We start from the raw sequence: 21,507 nt of genomic DNA on the forward strand, positions 1-21,507 counted from the left end.
GGAAGCTTGGGAGAATTTAGATCCATCACTTTGGACATGATTTTGATGAGGGGGGGAAAAAAAGTTAATGATAAACGAAATAGTCTAACACATTGAGATGGTCTGTATTAATTTAACTGTAGATGCAAACTAGCAACCAGGCTACATATTCTAGGACAGGCAAATGTCCCTAATAAAAATAATAAATAAAAAATCTCCTGTTTGCCATCTTGATCTTTCCATTATTCCTTCAAGCTGTCTCTGAAGGACAACATGTTGTATTAACTCTCCTTTTGAAAAAAAGTAGGTCTTGGTGAACAACAAACTGCAAAGTGTAGCGACTTTAATGAACTCCAAAAAAAAAAATCTGAATCTGAAAAGTTTACTTAAACTTGAAAGGCGGGTTGCAAAAATCAAGCCATGGAACAGAAGAAATACATCAGAAGGCAGAGTCAGCCCAGGTTTTCATGTGTTTTGAGTGCTCCCTTTGAAAGTGGCATGTGAGTCAAACCAAAATATCACTGATGTGATAAATTTACAGTCTGTCTCATCATCTTTCTTTATTTTTATTAATAGTACTCTATTACTGCTGCATAGCTTTGGAACCAAGGGCTGGCATGCTAGAATGAAGGGAAGTTTTTATGGAGTGTTGGGGTTGAGGACAGTAGACTGGAGGAGCAGAGTAAATACACCTCACCAGCCCGATCGGGGCCCAGGTTAACAGGATGTTTACTTATGCTATAGTATGAAGTCCTACAAAATCAGGTCACGGCAAGTTAAATCAGGTATTGTGGGTAAAAGACTAGTTAGGTAAGTGGTGGAAGGCAAAGATAAGGGAGGAAGAGTGTAGTATTTTTTCTGCTAGGTTCCCCAAATCTTCCTGCATCCTAGTGTCCCAGTTGCACGTGGGTCAGAGGAAGAGGAGAAAAAACTTTCCCCGCCACCCATTCTTCCTTTGCTGCAGCCCAGAATGTTGTTACTCCCAGCAACAAGGTCAAAATAAAAAAATACTCTTCTTTATCTGTGGGCAGAAGAATCAGTTTTGTCAACTGTAGCAAAACATTTTTTTCCACTATTATATTTACTACTTTCATAAAGCCTGAGTTAAGATATTTTTGAGTTTACTCACAGATTCCCAAGTGGCCTTCCTCTTATTCCACTGCTTTGTCACTATGGGGTTGGTCTGGGAAAGAAATAAAGGGAAAAATGGTAATGTTATGCTAAGCATACATATAAAAGTATATGGAGTGTTGGACAGATAGCAGTGCTGTAAGAAACCATATTTGTTTAAAAAATATTCATTTTTACTTTCCTTTTCAAAAAATATCCGAGCATATTTGATGGTATTGTAGTGTTCATGGTGGATCTATCTACATTCTACATTCCTGGGGAAGTTCCTATATATCCCACTTTTTAAATAAGCTCACGTGACTCATACCATCTGCAAGATACAGCTGAGAAATGTTAGAATGCCTGCCAGTGAGGTTAGTGACAAGCTGAACATATTTGATGAGGTCCTGGGAGGTCTAAGCCACAATTCTGAATAGGACGTCTCCAAGACTAAGATGGCAGTACACAATGAAATGTGTTACAACAGGATAGGGTCTGGAGGAATCAATTTGATTTCTCACTCTGACTGTGAGTGCTTTTGCAGTCCTTGAGTGCTCACAGAAGAGTATCGCTCTTACTGGAAACACACTCATGAGTTCAACAGAATGTATATTAACTGAAAATAAAGAACTGCAGATAACAAAATAGATCTGAGTCAACAAACCCTTAGTAAGATCGTGTTAATAAATGACACAGCTATCTGAATTTTGATACCAATCTTTCACACACTGTAATTGAGACTGAGGTTTTATATTCGATGCCTTCATGAGCTTCCACCTTGGCATGCCTGAGCTTGCATGATATTTCGTGTAGACCTCTGTGATGTGTATGTATTGAAGGCATGCATATCTTCTGTTGCCCATCAAAACAAGAACCCTGAACTCTAATTAAAAATGACAACACTTAAAAGTGTGCAACTCCGAAGATAAATGCTTTTAGCAGACTATTGTGTCATGCTGGAAAGAGTGCCCTCTCAGCAGAATTGCACATAAGCATAGCGATGTATGCCTGATGCTTGTAGCTGGAGCCAGGCTAATGTCACTGCACGCTAGTTCCTTGAGCAGTGCCTGGAAAATGGCTCTGTGGTTTTTCCCCTCAGCCCACTTCACAAAGGAAGAGTTCCCTTCAACAGCTAAAAATTGCATCCTCTTTCCATTGTAAAATCAAATATTTCTCCCACAAATACGTGAATGCACGCAAATATGTAGATGTAGCATCAGTCAGAGAGTTCTGCAGACTGAATATATGCATACATAGCTGTCGAACAGCATTGCAGTTGTGCACAAGATTATCCCTCCACTCAGATGCTTCCCAAAACACCACAGGCTGAGGATACATAGACTTGTTATCTTGTTCCTTTGAGATGCTTCACTGTTAGCATCACAAAGAGGTGTCTAGGGCAACATGCCTATCTAAAGTGGTCACTCTAGTCGTCCTGCCTCGGAGTCTGTGGGTGAATAAGGAAAGTGAATAGGGCAGAGGTTTTCGCAGAATCATATTCTATGGTTTGGGTTGTAAGGGGCCTTAAAGATCACCTATTTCCAATTCCCCTTCCAGTAAGACCAGGTTGCTCAAAGCCCCATCCAGCCTGGCCTTGAACACTTCCAGGGATGGGGCATCCACAGCTTCTCTGGGCAGCCTGTGCCAGTGCCCCACCACCCTTGTGAAACTGTGAAGAATTTCTTCCTAATATCTAATTTCCTTACATCTGATTTTTTTTATTGAAATTGAATTTGTATTAGTCATCAGTAGTCTGGGCCTCCTTCACGTTAAGGTACCTCCTCTGACTGTCAAACATCCATAGAAATTCAGGTGTTTCTCTTAGCTGGGCCTTTCCAACATTGTTCTGATTTTCTGTTCTTTTTTTGGATTATCCCAAGTAGGCAATATCAGTGCAGAAAAACCCTGAATGGTCCGTAACTGTGGAAAGAAGAATACAAAAGCAAACTTGTATCCACTCATGTATACATTTTTGCAGTCACACATAGAAGGAAGGACAGGTCTTTTTTGCCCGTTTTTTTTACTAGCTAACGTAGTAAGTTATTGAATGCATTGACTCCAGTCTGTCTTGAAGTTCTGATAAATGCTAATCGATTACATACTTAAAGGCTACTGTGACTTGCTGTTGAATATCCATTTATTTTTTTTTTTAGGCAGTTCATTTTGCTTTTTTTTTTTTTGCTAATTTTCTAGTCATCTAGAGTTACTGAAGGCAATGAGTTTTCTAGCAGAACAGTTTGTAGCAACAGTATTTTCATTAGGTATTGGAAATGTTCATTGAAAGTAAAGCAGAAATCCGTAGATGTGAGAATTTAGATCAGAAAACTGAATTTTAAGAGTTACACCTATCTAGTAAGGGGACAAAAACTTATCTAAGATCCAATCAAAATTGCCCAAACACAACTTTTTATCTTTTACTGTGAAATACTTTGCAACAAACTATCTAAGACCAATAACTTTTTGGAGAAAGTACTTAGTTGGAAAATGTGAATTACAAGCAAATTAGAGAAAATCACTATCTGCTGGTGTGCAATTTGCTAGAATAAAAAAAGAGATGAAATGTATTGAATGTGTTACTTGTTATGAATTATTTGCCCATTACAAATTGATGACCTGCTCTTCTCATGGATCCGAGCCATATAGTATTTCTCATTTTCTCTTCTTGTGCAGTTTATTAATATTCATTTTTTCCAGTTTCTCCTTGCTTGTAAATCTTTTGCAAATGAAACAACATCTGCAGCTAGCTATAAATATTTATCACTTGAGAACAGTCATGACATAAAGACATCTGAAGAGTGAGACTGGAGGACAAATGGTGACTGTGGGTCACTGATGCTGCAAAATTTAGAAATGCTAAATCTAAAATATAAGTTTACAAGAACCTATAATGTAAGGCAAATAACAGCTGATCAAAGTAGTAAAGCTTCTCAGATCTACTCCTCACTTGAAGAAATAAGTTCCTATTTATGATTGGGAACCCATTTTTAAAATAACTTTTCCTCCTCTTGTTTCTAAGCAATGTGATAGGCTACTGTGGCACGCATAGATAACTACATCCTTCTTTGAAATTTGTGGTTTTTTGTAGGACAAAATACTTTTGCATGGACTACAGAATATTTTCAGAGCAAATATAGCATTGATTTGTTTCTGACCATAAGTTTAGTCTGATCAAAAAACAGCTATAAGGTGGGACAGCGACCTTCACTCAGGTATATCCCTCAGTGTTTAAGGATTCAGGCTGAGCCTTTCAGAAGTCCCTTATAAAATGAGTAGATATAGCTAATTTGACCAGTCACTCCAAACTGAAACTCGCTGCAAATAAAGAATGATAACAAACATTCACTGGAAAAAAAATGGGGGAGGGCAGCACTAGCCTAATTTTTCTAACTCTTTGCAGAGCCATTGCATTGGAGTTACAGCTGGCCAGGTTGTTTCCGGATTGTCCTGATCAGCCTTTCTTGATGAAACTGGATCCTTTGTAATGAGAATTTACGATCTGTCCATACCGAGAGTCCTTCACTTATTGAACAGACTTAGACACCTTTTTTAAAGTGGATTTTGCTCAGAAGGTCAAAACAAAGTCTATGTGCCCCTGGTCCTGAGCTCAGATGTTAATCTAATTCTATATATGAAAGTGGGTTTTTCCAGAAAGTCAGGGTCCTGCTTAAGAGTGCTAACGCAGGCAGAGCTCTTGTGACCCCACTGTGAGAAAGAACAGAGATTCAGACTGGCAATTCAGACAGCGCTGTGGGTCAAGTCTGCAGGTCTGAAAGCATCCTAGAGGATGCTGAGGCACCAATTTCCATGGCAATTGCATGTTAGGATTAAGCTGTTGTTATGCTAGTAAAAATCCCTTCTTTTACCCCCTGTGGGTATTAACGGAAAGCAGATGTTAGAATCAGTCTGTAAAAGAAAGATGCACTGGCAACAGTATTTTCAAACCATGAGGACTCTCTTCTTATTGTTGTTGTCCTCTGCTTGGAGACTGTTCCTGTAAAGTCATTGCAGTCTCTCTGGATTCAGGGAGAATGAGAAAAGTACTAAAGGCTTATTTCATCTGTTGTCTACCCAGCGTATTCTGGAAATACTGGAAAATCATTTGCAAGGTAGGACATGAGCCATCAGCTGATTCCACTGAGACATTATTCCTTAACTTTTTGATGTATGCACAGATAAAAGTCCTTCCACGAGCAATTGTTTCCACGGATAAGGGTTTATGAGTGAATCATTTCTCACAGTAATGGCAAAATGCAGTCCCTGGTGAGCTAGCTATCCCTTAAATGGTCACTATATGAAATGTCTTTTTTCCATCTGAAACTTAAAGGGGAATTTGGGGTACACGCAATGTAATTCCTCAGACTGGAATTTTCTCAGGACTTCTTTCAGGAGCACAAAGGAATTTGCAGTGGTCACGTTTGTCAAAACATCAGCTCTACAAGACAGCATCTCTCTAACAGGCAATAGTTCATTTATCAGGCACATTTATTACTGGTTTATTCGTGATTCAGAAGGTAAAAATGATGCTAAATTAATGGCTTTAATCACTTCTTGCTACAGCAGGCACTTTCCTTAGAAACTCTCCAAACATGTTTAACCAATTCTGTTTAGGTATAACTTCTCCATGCTCAGGGAAATAGCTCAGCACCATTTTTTGAGATTTGGCTCATGGTTGAGATTTGACCTGTGTTTGTCAGAGTAGTGTTTCAGTGCATCACTGAAATGAAATCTAGAAATGAAATGAATGAATTCCTGTGTATGTTGTTCATTCACTGAAGGCACATATATCATTATGAGGAGATGTGATGGAGGTATTTCTCTCTTGTATGTGGTCAAGCCACAGACATAGCCTTCCAGTTATTAAAATTGTTGAAAACTTTGAAAACTACTAGCTGAAAGCACATGCTGCTTCTGGAGGAAATGGCAGGAAAAATTAGGTGTGAGTTTTTTTCCTTTCTTGGAGGGTGGAATAATCTGAAAACCACTCTGCAGCCTTGTGTACAATTTCTACTAGGAGAACATCCTTCTAGCCTTCCCCTTCAAGTAGTAATATGACTCTGGAAAAGGAGTTGTCTACACCCTATCCCCACCAACCCCTATTGCGCAGAACTAGATGAGGCTCCTTGAGATTAAAGTACTTGGTACTGGAAATCTGGAATAAATTCAAAAACATTAAAAGTGATCAAACTAATGAGGTTCACACCTTGTGACCTGGTAGCTGATGCTCTCAGTCAAATAAGTGAGTTAATATAGGAACATCTGGAACATCTCAGATAACATTTGTAGCCAAATGGTGACTTTGGTGTCAGTCTCAAAATTGTTTCTCCTTTTTGCCCTTCCTCATCATGCTGTTGATGACTGTGTTGATGACTTACTGTAATCATAGACTTGTGCTATACACCAGGAAATTGATGCTATCAGTAGCAAAATTAACCTATGTTCGCCTACAGTCCCATTTCCCTTGTCTCTTTGTTTATATCTCTGTTAAATACCTAAGTCTGATCTTTCAGATGTTGCTTAAAGATGTAAGGGCGGCTCTTTCCTGGGATGGTTCACAGAAATGAATTGGCTTGAAAAATAGATCTTAATCTTCTTACTTGCAGTGGTAGAAGTGACAGGTGAGTTGCCACTGTCTACATCACGCTGTTCTATCAGGAAGATTTTTAACTTGTGACTGTAATTTCTGCTTTAGTCTTTTCCTGAGTAGATGAATATGATGATAAAACAAAATTTTCAAGAAAGAAAATATCCCAAGGCTGCAAGCAAGTCAAAAAACAAAAAAACAAAAACCACATTCCTAACCTGCCAAGAGAAAGACAGAGAGAGATCTGGCAAAACAAAAGCATTTAAAATGTCTGGAAACACTTGAACTTGTCTATCTTATATACAGTATGAAGCAGCATACAGGAATGTGCTGAATCACTCACTGTCCCTTAATATACCACTGTTTAAAAGGCCTTTGCCCAGACTCAGTGGTGTCTTCATTTCACAGGCAAGCAATTAGCTCAAAGGGAAACTGTAAAGCAGTCTTTCCCATTCCACCTTTGTACACTCCTGTATATTCAGGTTGATAGAAAGAACCTGACTCAGAATAAATCATTAGCATTTTAAGGGTTATACAGCATATTCCTGCTGTTTACAGTTGAAATCAATGCATGGAGAACTTCTAAACAGTATAGGTTTTTTATATAAAGTTTTGTGAGCATGTTCTTATACATTTTTTTATTCTGAGATCCCAACTCCAATAAACTCTGCCATGTTACACTACTTCACTGTGAATACAAGTTAATTTTTTCTTCGATAAATCCATTAAAAAACAACAGCAGTAAAAAAAAAACTCACCCTACTGATTTCCCTTTTGTAATAGTGTCCTTCCTTAATATGGTGTCATTTCACTCTTCTGCCTTCGCATAACCACCTCAACAACTTCGCTGGCTCTCCTAGTTTTGCCTGGAGGAGTGCAGGGGAAATAGAACTGCAGCGCATCAAGGGACACTGCTGATCATTATTCCCTCTAGCTTCGGCAGCTATGCAGCTATACTCACATGAATAAATGCTATGATCCTTATAAACTGTGAGTTGTTTATGGTGGTAAATGAGGGAAGGTGCATTTCAGCTAAGTTGATATCCCCTTGTCTGAATGAATTGGGTGGGGAAACTGCTACCCAAGAGTCTTATTCCAAACCACAACAGTAAGAGAATGTTACTGTGTATTTCACTGGGGATTGGTTGAAAATTACAGTGAGTAACTGTGATTTTAATTATTAATTAACGACTTCAGATGGTTAACAGGAGACATCTGAAAGCAGAAACTTCTGAACTATTTTTCTCCCAACCAAGCTCACAGCTGATTTTTCAGTCCTTAACCTATGTCTTGGAGCAGCACAAATGTGTGCATGTAGGCTAATTTCAGAAGCTGTTACAGTAAGTAAGATTTGTGTTGTGGGTTATTCATGAATATCTTGTGTTTTTCTAAAATCTATACCGCCAGTAAAAGAAAAAAAATCTAAAGTCAAACCAGAAATGTTTGCACTAACGATGCATAGAAATTAATTAACCTTTATGGGTTTCAACCATAAAATGGAATAAACCTCTTGTCATCTTCAGAAATGCATAAACTTCTGTGCATTTTCATTTTACCTCTTAAGCTCTTTAATATCAGCTTAAGAGTTAACTATTAACTTAAACAAGTTCACCTTAATCATTCATAAGGAAATAGCAAATGAAAGAGCTCTTGTTCCTAGAATGAAGGGGGAGGATGGACCAATAAGTGAACTACGTTTCAGAGTTGACACTTAGAAAACTGCAAGTTTAGAATGTCACTTAGCAGAGGTTAATGCTATCAGTCATTGGAATGAGCTGATGAAGTAATGATGAATATAGTCAATGTTTGCAAGCGAAATTCACTGGTAACATATAAATAAACCAAAGCAATTTTTGAGATGATTACATTTGAATTTCTAAGTAGGTAAATCCCAGGGAAAGTTGGGAGAGGAGTTCTTATTATTTTTTAGTATTGCCCAAGTTTCCACATTTTTTTCCTTTTGTTAAGAGTAAAAAAAAAAATGGACCATAGAGTTTATCTCGATCTGCTTCAGATTTTTAAGCAAAAGACTCTGTTCAAAAGATTAAATAAAAATTGACTTTTTTCAATGATATATCAGTGAGATTCCACCACTTAGTTAATTTATACAGCAGACAGGTTTATAACTGCTAAGTTAGCATCATGTTTTACAACAATTATTAAAAAAAATATTACAAAAGTGGACAGTAAATTTAAATGCTTTCTAACAGCTGTCTTCAAAGGCCACCACCCCATATCAGATATTCAATAAATCCTCTGTTTCAATAGTGAGCGCTTACGTCATGCTAAAGACTATTTTAATTGTTCGATTTGGATATTAAATGACAGGTGAACATTGATTTTTTTTTCATTACAGCTTTTAGCCTTTTTGCTACTGAAGTTATTGAATTTACTAGCCAGAACTCAGATTACTAATAGTAACAAACTATGTCTAATCCTGGTGGTTTTTGTCCAGTTCTCAGGAAAAGTAAAGTCAAAGTTGCTGCTCAGTTACATAAAGTACAGCATTTGTATTAGTCTTTGTAGACTCTGAATATTAAGCAGGTGATTTGCATAGTGTTGTGATTCTTCTGAATAGGTCTTATAAGTAAATTATAAAGTGGAAATAAGGTTGTGCCCAGTCACAGAGAACACTGCAGCTAAAAACTTCCACTAGCCCCTGAAGCTCAGTGAAAGCTCCACGATGCAGTGCTGTAAGAAGCAACATGCTGCTTTCAATCCCAGTCTCTTCCAAATCCTGAAAAAGCAGTGAGCAGACTGCAGTTCACAGCAGATAGGTATTCCAGGTAATCTCATACCTCATCAACCCCAAGCTTTTGTCTAAGAGATAGGACACAGATGTAATTTAGGAAGGCTTCCACGTTTACTAAACTCAAAGAAACATCAAAGTAATACTGGGCTGTTTGGGAGGCTGCTATCATAGTTGGCAACTAGTGGCTCCGGTATGTGAAGAATCTGCGAGAAGAAATCTATTTCCTTCTTGAACTTCCCAAATTTAAATACAACTGCATGTCTTCTTTCTGGGACATATTTATCACAATTAGGTAAGAGAGATGTACTCTATTGTATGACTTCTCTTCCTCATTTTGGCTTCCTTCTCTACTGCAAAGTAATAGGTCTGAATGCCTAGTGTGCTAAAAGGGTCATATTTCAGCAACACCCCAGGCTGTGTGTCTGAACAGCAGGTTTTTCCTCTGTTGTTCTATTGAAATTAACTGCAATGGTTTGCTTTCTTCAGAATATTTTCTGTCTGGTTTTGCTTGTCTTTGTTTTCATCACCCCATGCTAGAACTTCTGGGCCATAAAGCCTAAATAAGTGCACTGCCACCTCTGTGAGATCCTGCCAATTGCAGAGGGAATCACAGTGCAACAACTGATTGTGCTTTCTCAGTCAGAACCACTGTTACTCAAGGATCCCTTTACGCTGATGTTCTTTTTCTTTCCCTTTGGCAGAAAATTTTTCCCCTCACCTGCAAATACTCACTCACTGCAAAAATAGTGTTTGCATGCCCTAGCCATCAGGAGCACCGAAATGTAAAGCAACTGCTTCCATACACAGAATGAGGCTCCCTGGTGCCAGATTTAGTTATGGGCATCTCCGCTGATGTTAGCGATGAACTTGTCCCAGAGAGTTATTCTGTTCTGAACTTACACTCGAGGATAGAAAACACTAGCAGAGGCACATTAAATATTGTATTTCTATAAAATACCTAATCCAAAGACCAGTGGAATCAGTGGGAATATTTCCAATCATCCCTGTATGCTTTGGATCAGACTATAAATGCTTTCAGTTAGGAATGTGACTCGGAACTGGGTCCTACAAATAGTGGCTCCAAGGTCACTGATGCAACTTGATCCGGTGAAAAATGATGTGAGGGGCTAGAAGACTGTGATGTCCTTGTCATCAGCTTTTACACTGCATTGACAGACCTTTTGCCATATGAATGAAATGGGAAAGATGTGGCCCTGGGGAAAAGGGTTTGAGAAAAGAGAATTCCATCGGTTTTGCTTTCCTGCGGTATAGGTTACTGAATTGTTCTGGCTGTGTAAGTTCCAGACAGACCTTGGTGTGCAGCAGTCACTGAGAAACTTTCCCTGTCTGTTCTCCCTAGTTAGTTATGAGTGTTTTTATAGTCTTCAAACTTACTTATCAGTCCTGAGTGTGTACTTGGGCTATACTCTGTAATACAATTTACTCTCTCAGTTACTGTATTTCTATCTGAGAAACACAGCAATGAATGAACATGAAACTGTCTATTAGGTCAGATCAAAAGCACTGTGCATCATCAGGAAATAAGGTAAGAATGAAATGAAAACATTTCTTAGGGGCAGATAAAATGGCTTACAGAGGTTTCACACGCTAATCCAGTCAACCAGCACTGTGATTACTGGAACCTTTACAACAGAGTTTGACAGGTTAAAGTAGCAAGAACACTGACATGTATTTATATTATTATTTAGGTTACTTAAACTGCTGTACTTGAGGAATAATTCCTAATCTATCAGATTCTGAATACAATGTAATAAAACATGACTTAAATTCTGCTGGGAAAATGCCTTCCCTGATACCTATTAAAATCTCACACATTAATACTCTCATATATTTCTAAGGCAAATATAAGCAAAATAATCCATTAGTATTCGAAGAGGGAACTGTAATTAGAAATAAAAATATAAGATAACCACATCCACCTTCCCGAAAAGAGATTTACATTAAAGAATAAGATGAAAGTGTTTGCTCTTAAAGCTTTTTTTAACTGGGCAATTTCTAACAGAATAGATCTCTTATTCCTCTTGTTTCACATAGCTGTCCCAAAACAAGTAAGGGCTATATTTATCTTCAGTTCTGAATTTCTGAACTTGTGCTGTCGTTCAGCAGCTCTTCTTGGATAAAATACATCATCATTTACTCTATTAGAAAATAAATGTATGGATGTATTATGGAATTTGCATTCCATTACCTTGGTTTGCATGCCATAAAACATTTATTACACCCTTGGGCTACAGTCTTAATAATGACTGGGTGAAATGCACTAATGTGGTCTTGGCCTTGCTATAGAAAAAAAGATTAATGCTCTTTGATGTCACCCAGCTAATAGTTGTGCTCGCCAATTTGTCCCTTCAAAAGACATTACAGTCACACAGACAATCCCTGTAAGACTAAAGTGAACAAAAATCTTTAAACCAAACCACAAGCTGAAGCCCAGTTAACCCAATAAGCATAACATTAGATTAATCTCTAAAAATAAAGGTATGAAAGTTCCCTTCAGCAAGGGAAGAAAGATCTTCCATGTTTTATTCTCTCCTTTCCTTTTCTGATTATACCCCACTGACATCAAGTTTAAAAAGCACCATCAATATTTTCTTATACTTTATGGCAGATACAAAATAACATTTTAGTTAAACTCCTCGAAGACATATATCAATACAGTCTTCAATCCCAAGCCTCTCAGGTCCTTCTCATGTAATAAATTTCACTTCCCTCTGATAAAGCTATTGAACTTTTTTTTTTTTTTTTTAATCTACCTGCTTCTCTTTAGAGAGAGGAAGAAGACATCTCTTTATCCTTAAGAGGCAACTTCGAGTTTTGTAAACTTATAGGGAAAATGCGTAGTTAAAGTTGGTGGTGCTTTAAAAAAAAACATTGCAATTAAACTGTCCTGTCATACCAGCAAAAGTTGCAATCCTGTCAGTCTTCATGAACTGAGCAGTGGATCAATATTTGGATGACAGACATTGGAGAAAAAACATGTAAGGAGGAGCCTTGTGGCACCTCCCCACACCAGTGTCCCAGCAAAACAAAGTGGGGTATCTGTGCTGCTGGACGTGCCAGCTTTCTAATGATCCTAAACTGAGAAAGAGGAACCCCTTCATCATATGAGGTAAATCAGCATTGCTATTTTGAAAATAGAGCGGTGACAGTGACTTACAGCAGCAGAGTATTTTGACAAGACTGTGCTATTTGTCACACTGTGCTGTGTTCCAGTCTGGCGATGTGGCTTTATGCCCATTTGAATTTTCCAAGTAGTTTCAACAGAGGATTTTCCGGCTGCTGCAATTTCATATTTTGACCAAAATGGTTTTGCAATGTCCTTTCCAGTTGAAAACCAGCTGCTGGTATTTCCGACTAGAGGTGGTTGTGCTTCTGGGATGAAGGAAGTCTGTATCTGTTTGAAGTGAAACTGTTTGTAATTATGTAATGGAAAGCACCATATATATAATCAGTGTGTACTAGATTAAAATACTTTCAAAGCTCTAGTGTATTGACTGACAGGCTATCCAAAAGCATGCTTATATAGCATAAAGAAATTCATAAAGCTTTCAAAAATACTAAAATAACGGTCATAAGGCAATCCTTTGCAAGTAGTTGTGATTAGCATAGATGGGCCAAAGCGAACTTTTCCCTTCCCTTCCCTTCCCTTCCCTTCCCTTCCCTTCCCTTCCCTTCCCTTCCCTTCCCTTCCCTTCCCTTCCCTTCCCTTCCCTTCCCTTCCCTTCCCTTCCCTTCCCTTCCCTTCCCTTCCCTTCCCTTCCCTTCCCTTCCCTTCCCTTCCCTTCCCTTCCCTTCCCTTCCCTTCCCTTCCCTTCCCTTCCCTTCCCTTCCCTTCCCTTCCCTTCCCTTCCCTTCCCTTCCCTTCCCTTCCCTTCCCTTCCCTTTTTTCTTTTCTTCTTTCATATTGTAAGAGAAAGTACAGTCTGTTACAAACGTCCCAGTGTACAGGCAATGTGGAGACACAAGAAAGAAACTAAGATGCTGTGAGATCTTTTGAAAAAGAGATCACAGAAGTGAGTGAGAAGTTGATGTTTGTTGAATGGCAGATTGAAATTGTCTTTTTATTAGGAAAGCACAGCCCCTCAAAAAGTACCAAATACTGTACACCTAGCACTGAGATGTCAAAGAGATAATCCCAGTTATGTTCTTTTTTCCCAGATTTATTTTCACGTAAATGTTTTTAATGCTTCTCTAACTACATGGCAGACCTTATGTTGCTGTTTGTCTACACCATACATATCAGGCGCATGATGCGTGAAACACCAATGTTAGCAGTGAGGGTAGATATCAGTGAATGTATTTAGATTAGCAGCTTTAAAGATAAAAATCTCCAAAAGCCTGTAAAAGAAGAAAGATAAGCTCCAATACTTTACATTGGCATTCAATAGTTTTAACCCTAACTGCTTTTTTTTCTTTTTTTTTTTTTTTTTTTTCCCATGTGTTTTCACCAGTGGAATAGATATGGTAAGAATCCTCCACACACCACCTTCATTGCCTGTGCTGTCCTGGGCATGTCCAGAGCAGCATCCCACGTGTGCTCTGAATAAGGCAGTAGTTGTATGGAATAGATAGAATGCTTCACGGCGCATATGCAAAAGAAACCAAAACAAGGCTGTGTGGCCAGTTTGGTTCTCATCACCTGAATCTTGATTGACAGACTTGGAAAGACTGAAAAGATGATTTGTGCTATTGTTCCACATTTAAAACAAACAGTGCTTACGGCATAACTGCTAGTTTGTCCTCAACAGGTTTTAAATGATTAGATTTTAGATAATTTTAGATTATTTCAATTATTAGATTATTTATTGACCCAATACTAGGCTCAATTTCCAGGACATGAACTGCAGCTATAATCTTCTCTGCCCCAGTGAAACTAGCTTCTTGTCTAGACTTTTATACCGTTGCTTCTCCAACAGTACTATCTCCTTCATTTTCCACCTGCCATTCTGAACAGAGGAAACATTGCTTGATGTTTGTACTCTGGCCAGAAATGCATGACAGTGCTGTGTAGCCTATGTAGCTCTTACGGCACAAAAGGCATGAAAAGGATTTGGGATGTAGGTTATGACAGTGAGCAGAAACCAAACAGAGTGGCTGTTTTTGAAGCATGCTCTGGATGAAGGGGGGAAAAAAACAGTATGTCCCCTGTAACTGTAGGGTCTGATCTGATGCACAAGAATAGCACAGTAAAGCTTTCAAAATGAAATTCTTAATTATGTCTTGTATATAGAAGCTAATTCTATTTCTCAGTCAGCTTTGTTGAAGTATCTGGTCTTAAAATCCACTCCTCTCTCTCTTTCTCACATATGTGCTGCCACCAAACTGTAGCATTTTAAGTCTCTTTCTTCAGCCTTACCAACTACATTGACTTTGATAAGTAATGGTTTTTAAAATCTTGCGTTTTATGAAAAAGCATTTTACTTCACTTACTGCCATGATTAGTAGTCTCGTATACTCGTGCTTTTGATGTTGTGTTAGTTCTCTTTTCTGCCATGTATTATAATGCCTTTCAGGTCACCAACATAAATCAGTTACTCAAATTTAAAGCAATCGTACTCCTATTATAGAATTTATTGTATCCTAAAATGGAGACTTGCTGCATGTGAGAAAACATCTGTCTAACATGCATTCTTGAAAACAGGAAATTCTAAAAGAAGGATGGCTTACTGAACTTTTTCTGCTTAGACTATCTCAAGCAAAGCACTTCAGCTCTTATGGCACAGCTCAATCTAAGAATAGTAACCTATTATCTATTCATAACCAGTAATGCTCATCTGTGAGCACTAACCTTGCTTTTCAGTACAATGAGTACTGACTTGGCCACAGCCCAGTATGTTAATAGTAGTATTGCTGTTTAAACTGGGGAGAAAAAAAAAATCTGCTCATGGAGTGTCTGTGTTTAACATAGTCTTTGGTTTAGTAACCATTGAGTTGCCTGCACACTGAAAAATTTGGAAAGTGGTAAATAAAACCACTTGTTATATGGCTGTCTTCTACTAATAAGTTCCTGGATGCTAGAATCACTGCTGGTAGGTCAGTGAGCATCTTGCTTGCAGACATGTAGACAGACCACTTTCCTGTGTGGTAGGCAATTTTCTGTGTACTTTGCAGATCATAATATTCAAATTTACTAGGCACATTCTGAGAAAGTGAGAGGGTTTTTAGAGGACACATTTATACCAAAATTTTTGGTGGTGGTGTTTGTTTTTTTTATTTCTTCTTCTTGTGTATGGAACCTGGAGACACCGCTCAGTTACTTTCTTCTACAGACAGATAGTTAGTTGTGTGCTCCGGGTGACCGGAAAAGAGGCAGTGGTTCACTGACTGAGTTTTCAGCACTTTGCTATAGATGGTTAAGACATTGGTAACCTCTAGCAAGTCGTCAGGATGCATATCAAAAATCTATCTCCTGCAATAGGTAAGAAACAGGCAGTGCATCTACCTCGTATCAATCTGGTGCTTAAACTGACAGAGATCAAACTCAGAAATTGAGGAAGAGCTTTGGCCCCAAGACACAAGTGCATGCAGTTCATTTAATTACTTCAGGAAGTCATGTATACTTTGTTCAGTTCAGACCAAAAGGCCTACAGGTTGTATCTTTTGATTGCTTTTTCCACAATTAATTACAAGATGTTCTTGGCTGGCCTGGGGTCTGGTTGGTCTTCGCTGAGTCAATTCTTTTTTCTTTCAATAAATCTTAAAGAATGTTACGGGATGATTCTTTTAGTAGGCTCTTTGTTATGGGAAACTCTACAGGATGCCATTCTGGGCAGCTTTTTTATTTTATATGTATGTGAGAACATTTGAGACCATAAGTGGACTTATTAATGTTCAGATGGCACTCAGCTGTCTCTCTCTCCTGTCACACCGGAAGGTTTAATCTCTTTGCTCTTGTAGAACCAGATCACTTGGGAGGCTAAAAGGCAAGTTGGACCAACCTCAATTCAGATAAAATGGAATTTGGAAGGGTGGGGGGAAGTTCCTGAAGATGGTTGCTGACAGGGCAGATGTTCTCTTTGTTCTAAAGAAACAGGATTACATTTTTATTTTCCTCTGGCAAAACCAATATGCTGCTGTGACTTTCTGTACCTTTTTCAGTACTATCAACTTCCCTGCCCAGGTCACTAAAAGAAAAACAGAATACTGCTGCCTCAAACTGCAAACTGCAATGGCCAATTTAGGGCTGGATTAAGTACCATATCCCCAGCTTCTCATTCTATTCCAAATTATGTGCAAAGGAGAGCATTTAGAGAAACCCAGAAGTTGTCACTGTGGCCATGATTTTCTGAGTCTGTCCCAAAGGGCCAGCAGCACCTAAGGGAAAAGTGAAATAATTGAATGTAAAAGGCCTTAGTAAGTCACATCTGTATTCCAGTGAAGAAGCCTGAAACTGCTGGAAGCATGGCACATTGCTGGTAAACATACCTCATTTCTCAAGCTGACTCTCATTCAGAATATCTAGTCAAATTCAAGCAAATAAAACTTACACTTAACCTTCAGCTATTTGTATCAGAGTAACTCCGTTGTGGTCTGTGAAGGGTCAGTGATTGAAAAAGGCTGGTTTGCCTCTCTGCTTTTACTGATGCAAACGTACGTATAGCCACAAGCCATGTGTTTATATATATTTATATACATATGTATATATAAATCCAGAAATGAATGAACAGAGTTCAAGGAAAAGCATGATAAACACAAGACACTTTTCCTACCTGGCACATTCCTCCATTGCAGGTAAACAGTTGATAATACGTGCAATGAAGAAAGAATCACTGCATGACAAACTGCAGCTTCCCACAGTTACTGCTTTCCTCACGCTTCCTGCCAGAACAAGGGAATAGAAGGCTTTCAATTTGATGTTGACGTTATTTCCTTGAATGGTTTTGTTAAAGTGCTGAACATACAGTTTGTTTGCTAGCAACCTTTGGATTTACGAGTTGCCAGTCTTGGAGACATTACTGTTTGTCATGCATTTTTCTCCTGATTTCCCTTCTTTATCCCCCTGCCTTCAAACCTTTTTAAAGTCTTCCCATTGCTGATACTTGCTCTGATGCTAACCAGTAATAATAGAATGCTGTGCAGCTGTGGCGCTGTAGCTTCCCCCTGTATAATGCTGACCACAGACTCAGCAGCATATGCCAGCTCAGCACATCTTGATAACTCATAATCCCTACCATAGGTTTTTATAGTTTGTCTGGTCTACTGTAAATCTCTAACTCACTATCATCGACAGCTCTTGACCTGATTCATAGGCACCAGGAATTAAGCTCCTGTCACACTGTTAAAAGACAACACCATTTATGGTGTGATATTATACATATAAAAATAGATGCTTCTGAATATAGTGAATTATAGAACAACGTCAAAGGTCATGTTATTATTGTGAATCTTGTTAATTAAGCCAAATAACTAAAAAGAAGGAAAAACACACACACAAAGCAAACAACTAAACCCATGCACTAGCCAGCACTTGGAAATACAGGCAGGTTATTTTATCTTTGCTACTAATACATCTGTTAATTTGGGACAATCCACTGTGTAATAAGAAAAGCATGTACATCACTAAAAAGATATATTTTAACAATTTTTTCCCTCTATGTCTTGCTGCGAATGCGTAAATTATGTTCTAGCAATAGATAGATCTTGATCCTATTGCAGATTGCATTGGTTCTCAGCTATAGGCAGATTCTGTCCCTCTAAGGAAAAACAGACCCTTGAAAGTATTAACAGAAAATAAAGAAATTAAAGTATTGTTGATGCTTCCATGCAGCAGAAATTAGATAGGTTGTGGTGTAAAAAGGAGCTAGTCTAAATCTGTCTAGTTTCTCATTAAAGATGAACTTGTCCAGTAACGAGGAGCCTGGATAGGGTATCAAGACACCAGAATTTCATTCTGCATCAGACTCTAGTTTTTCATGGGTCTTCTGTACTGAGGCTTCACTTTGCTGGGCTTTTATTTTTTACTGTATCTATGTCAGTCTTGCCTACTCCTAGTGTAAAATCCCAAAAGACTGCAGCTGGCCTGGTGGAAGCTCTGATTTCAGGTGGAGGAGCAAGATGCTGTAATAAAATAAACTTGGTCTTTGGGGGCTCTAATATAAGACAGAAACATTGAGTTGCTTTGAGTAAATCATATTTTAAAAATGTATGAGCTAACTTTATTCAATCATTCTGAACATTTTGCCTTTGCTACATGAACAAATATTGATAATTTCAGCTAAGAAGGTAAAGTGTTTTAGATACAGGATGTAATAAGTTGATTTTTATGGAAGTCTTTTTGTATGTTTAGTTATCATATTTGCCAACATGAAATCATTTAATAATGAGCAGATCCCTGACTTCATAAGGCTAACGAAACATTCTCATTATACAAACATGACTCAATAACAGAGGCCTTGTTTGAGGGAGCGCGAGTTTCTTTTTGAGAATTACACAGGTTTCTATTTTGCATTGTTTGGTAAATGGTGATGGAACTATCACTGCTCCTCACAGTGCATTTTCATGAAAAAATATGGTTTGCCTTGCCCATATATTACATGAATATGTTAGTGCTCAGAAAAGTATTACTATTATTTCAGACAGCTCCTAGTCCCCCTAACTCAGTCACCTTCATGATCAAATTCCCAAACTAAAAATCTGGTGAGTAAAAATACCTGAAATTGCAGAGAAATCACAGAGAGATGGAATAACATGGTGTTGGTAAGAGAGGAAACTACACAAGGACCAAACTGCACGACCTCTCTGCTCTTTGACCATATCAATAGTTATAATCTGAAAAATGTTTTGTGAATTAAGTTGTTTATTTTAGTTTTTTTTTTAGAGGAGCTGGCAGAGAAGGGGACAAGGACCTCACGATACTACCCAATCTCCTTCAGGCAAATTCAGTGCCAGTTAGTAAGGACTGAATGAGCACACACCAGCTCCTCAGGATACTTTTTCCCTTTTGGCTATGATGGAAGCACAGTGGCACACAGAATAGTGAGTACTCTGTCTTCTCCAGTCTATTGTGTTGTCAGTCTAGAATTCCAGTTTCTGCAGATGGTGATTTAGCTTCTTTCATTCACATTAAGTTCACTTGAGAACGTTTGTTTTGGACTTTGAATTGCAGAGGTATATTTTGTCATTAAAATAACTTTATTGAAAATTTGAACCCATTTAACCTCACAGACATATTTTGTCTCTAGTGGTGTCAAGATTAGATGATGTAGCATTTTAATTTGTCATAGATATGGCCTGACAATATCTACAAAATCGAAACACTTAACAGCATAATTCAGTATTCTAAATTCAGTGACCTATCTGTGGTGCGATACATATGATCTATGGCATTTCTGTCTATATCTGTAAGGCATGCTGGTGCCAATTGATCCTAGCGAAGGAGACACAGAAGGAAAGGCAGCCATTCTCTGGTACGTATTTCTTCTAGCCTTAGGATACAGCAAACCTCTGTGTGAACTCTCGAGTGCTCTGACTGTACTGATCAGCAAGGAGAAGACCCAGCAGCTCCTCACCCTCAAGCCATGCGGAATGGGTACAGGTTACTCGTGTAAGGGCAGGCAGGGGTAAGATGACTGCTGCAAGGCTAGCATTGCCTGGAGGCTTGGGTGGCCATAGGTGGTTTCAAGTCTTGGTAACAAAAGCCCTCCATTTGGATGCCTCTGGCACCGACACAGGCAGGATTTCCAACATGCCTTCACAGAGGGGTAAATCTTGGGTTCTTTTGAAATCTACTGATAAGGGCTATCTCTCAACTTGCATCTTTTGAGTCCCCTGCAGGAATAATGAACCCATTGGGACAGGACAAAAATGTAGATAATTTGTAGGCTGTTACATTGTCTTCATAACCCTAAACCTTTTTAGCCATAACAGGACAACTGTTAGAATTGATAGATATTAATCTCTCCAGGAGAAAGAGGGTGCGGACTACTTGTTAGCCTGATGCGTGTCAGCTGGCTAAGTGCTAAAGCTCTGTCACTGCCTCTGCAACATCACTGCATGTCTTATCTTTAAGATAAAAAGAAAATTAATGAAAAATTATGTAGATTAAGGCAGTTAATATTCAGATCTGTTTCTCCTCTCTATTGGAGAAGCTATCTAACAATGATAATTTCCAAATTCCAGTGTTTTTCTGTGATTTTTGATATTTCAGTATGCTGTCACTTGAAATTAATTGCAACTAATTAAAAATGATCCAGTTAGGACAATTGGACAATAGTGCTCTGGAGATTGCTTCATTCCCAGAGGTTTTAGTGGCTTGCTGCTGCACTGGTTCAAGTCTTCAGAAGGGTGCTATACATCATAATGTCATTTTACATTGTTATTTCTCTGAAAGCAGCAATTTAAAAGAGTCTCCAGTGAACCTTGAGCAACTTTGCACTAAAAAGAAAAATGTTACTGTTCAAGATCTGTAAAATATAAAATATAGATTCAAAGAAATCACTTGACATGAATAGTAGCATTAAATTTGTGCCATTATTTGCATGTAATATATAATGTTGTAGTAAAAGGCTAACAAAGCATTTAGGCTGCTCTGGTGCTCATTGATTTTCTGCACCTTTGTTCAAACTAGGTCAAAAACAATGTTGGTCTTATTTTATCACACACGTTTTTCTCATGTTTGAGACTTATGTCTTAAAGTGATATAATGCAGTTTAAGCCCACAACATACTGTGGCCTACAGCACCTATTTAGAGAGAAGCAATAGTCCCGTTTTGGTTTAAATTACCCTAACCAAGCAGCTGGCTAATGTGAACTAAACTTCAGAATATACAGAGGACACATTTTTTAGTAACTTGGGTGAACTGAGGGCTTAATGGAATAAGGCTCACTTTCATGTTAGGGTGAAGGCCAGACATTTAAAGAATTATGAAAATGAACCTTGTAACCAGTGCAAACATGTGGCTCTAACACCACTAAACAGTTCATTTGATATTCTGCCTCACCACTATAAGCAGAAGCATAGAGCCTACTAAAATTAGATTTTGTCCCAGGTCCCAAAGCAACAAATCTTGCTGGCTGTGCAACCCATACTTAGCAAACTTTATTCTGTGAAGAAATAGAGATGTAG

At 38.3% G+C, this 21,507-nt stretch overlaps 1 long non-coding RNA gene across 1 annotated transcript in view; it reads right to left on the bottom strand.

Annotated features, from left to right (window-relative positions):
* Positions 1 to 2,807: 2,807 nt before the first annotated feature.
* LOC121073588 overlaps positions 2,808 to 21,507 on the bottom strand; it is a 40,019-nt gene continuing 21,319 nt past the window's right edge. Inside the window, exons 2-3 of the long non-coding RNA XR_005821825.1 lie at positions 17,153 to 17,261; positions 2,808 to 3,009 (exon numbers count right to left, since the gene is read on the bottom strand). This is a non-coding gene — a long non-coding RNA (uncharacterized LOC121073588). The remainder of the gene's footprint in view (positions 3,010 to 17,152; positions 17,262 to 21,507) is intronic.

Source organism: Cygnus olor, chromosome 7 (assembly GCF_009769625.2).
Source record: "Cygnus olor isolate bCygOlo1 chromosome 7, bCygOlo1.pri.v2, whole genome shotgun sequence".
In the NCBI taxonomy this organism is placed as follows: Eukaryota; Metazoa; Chordata; class Aves; order Anseriformes; family Anatidae; genus Cygnus; species Cygnus olor.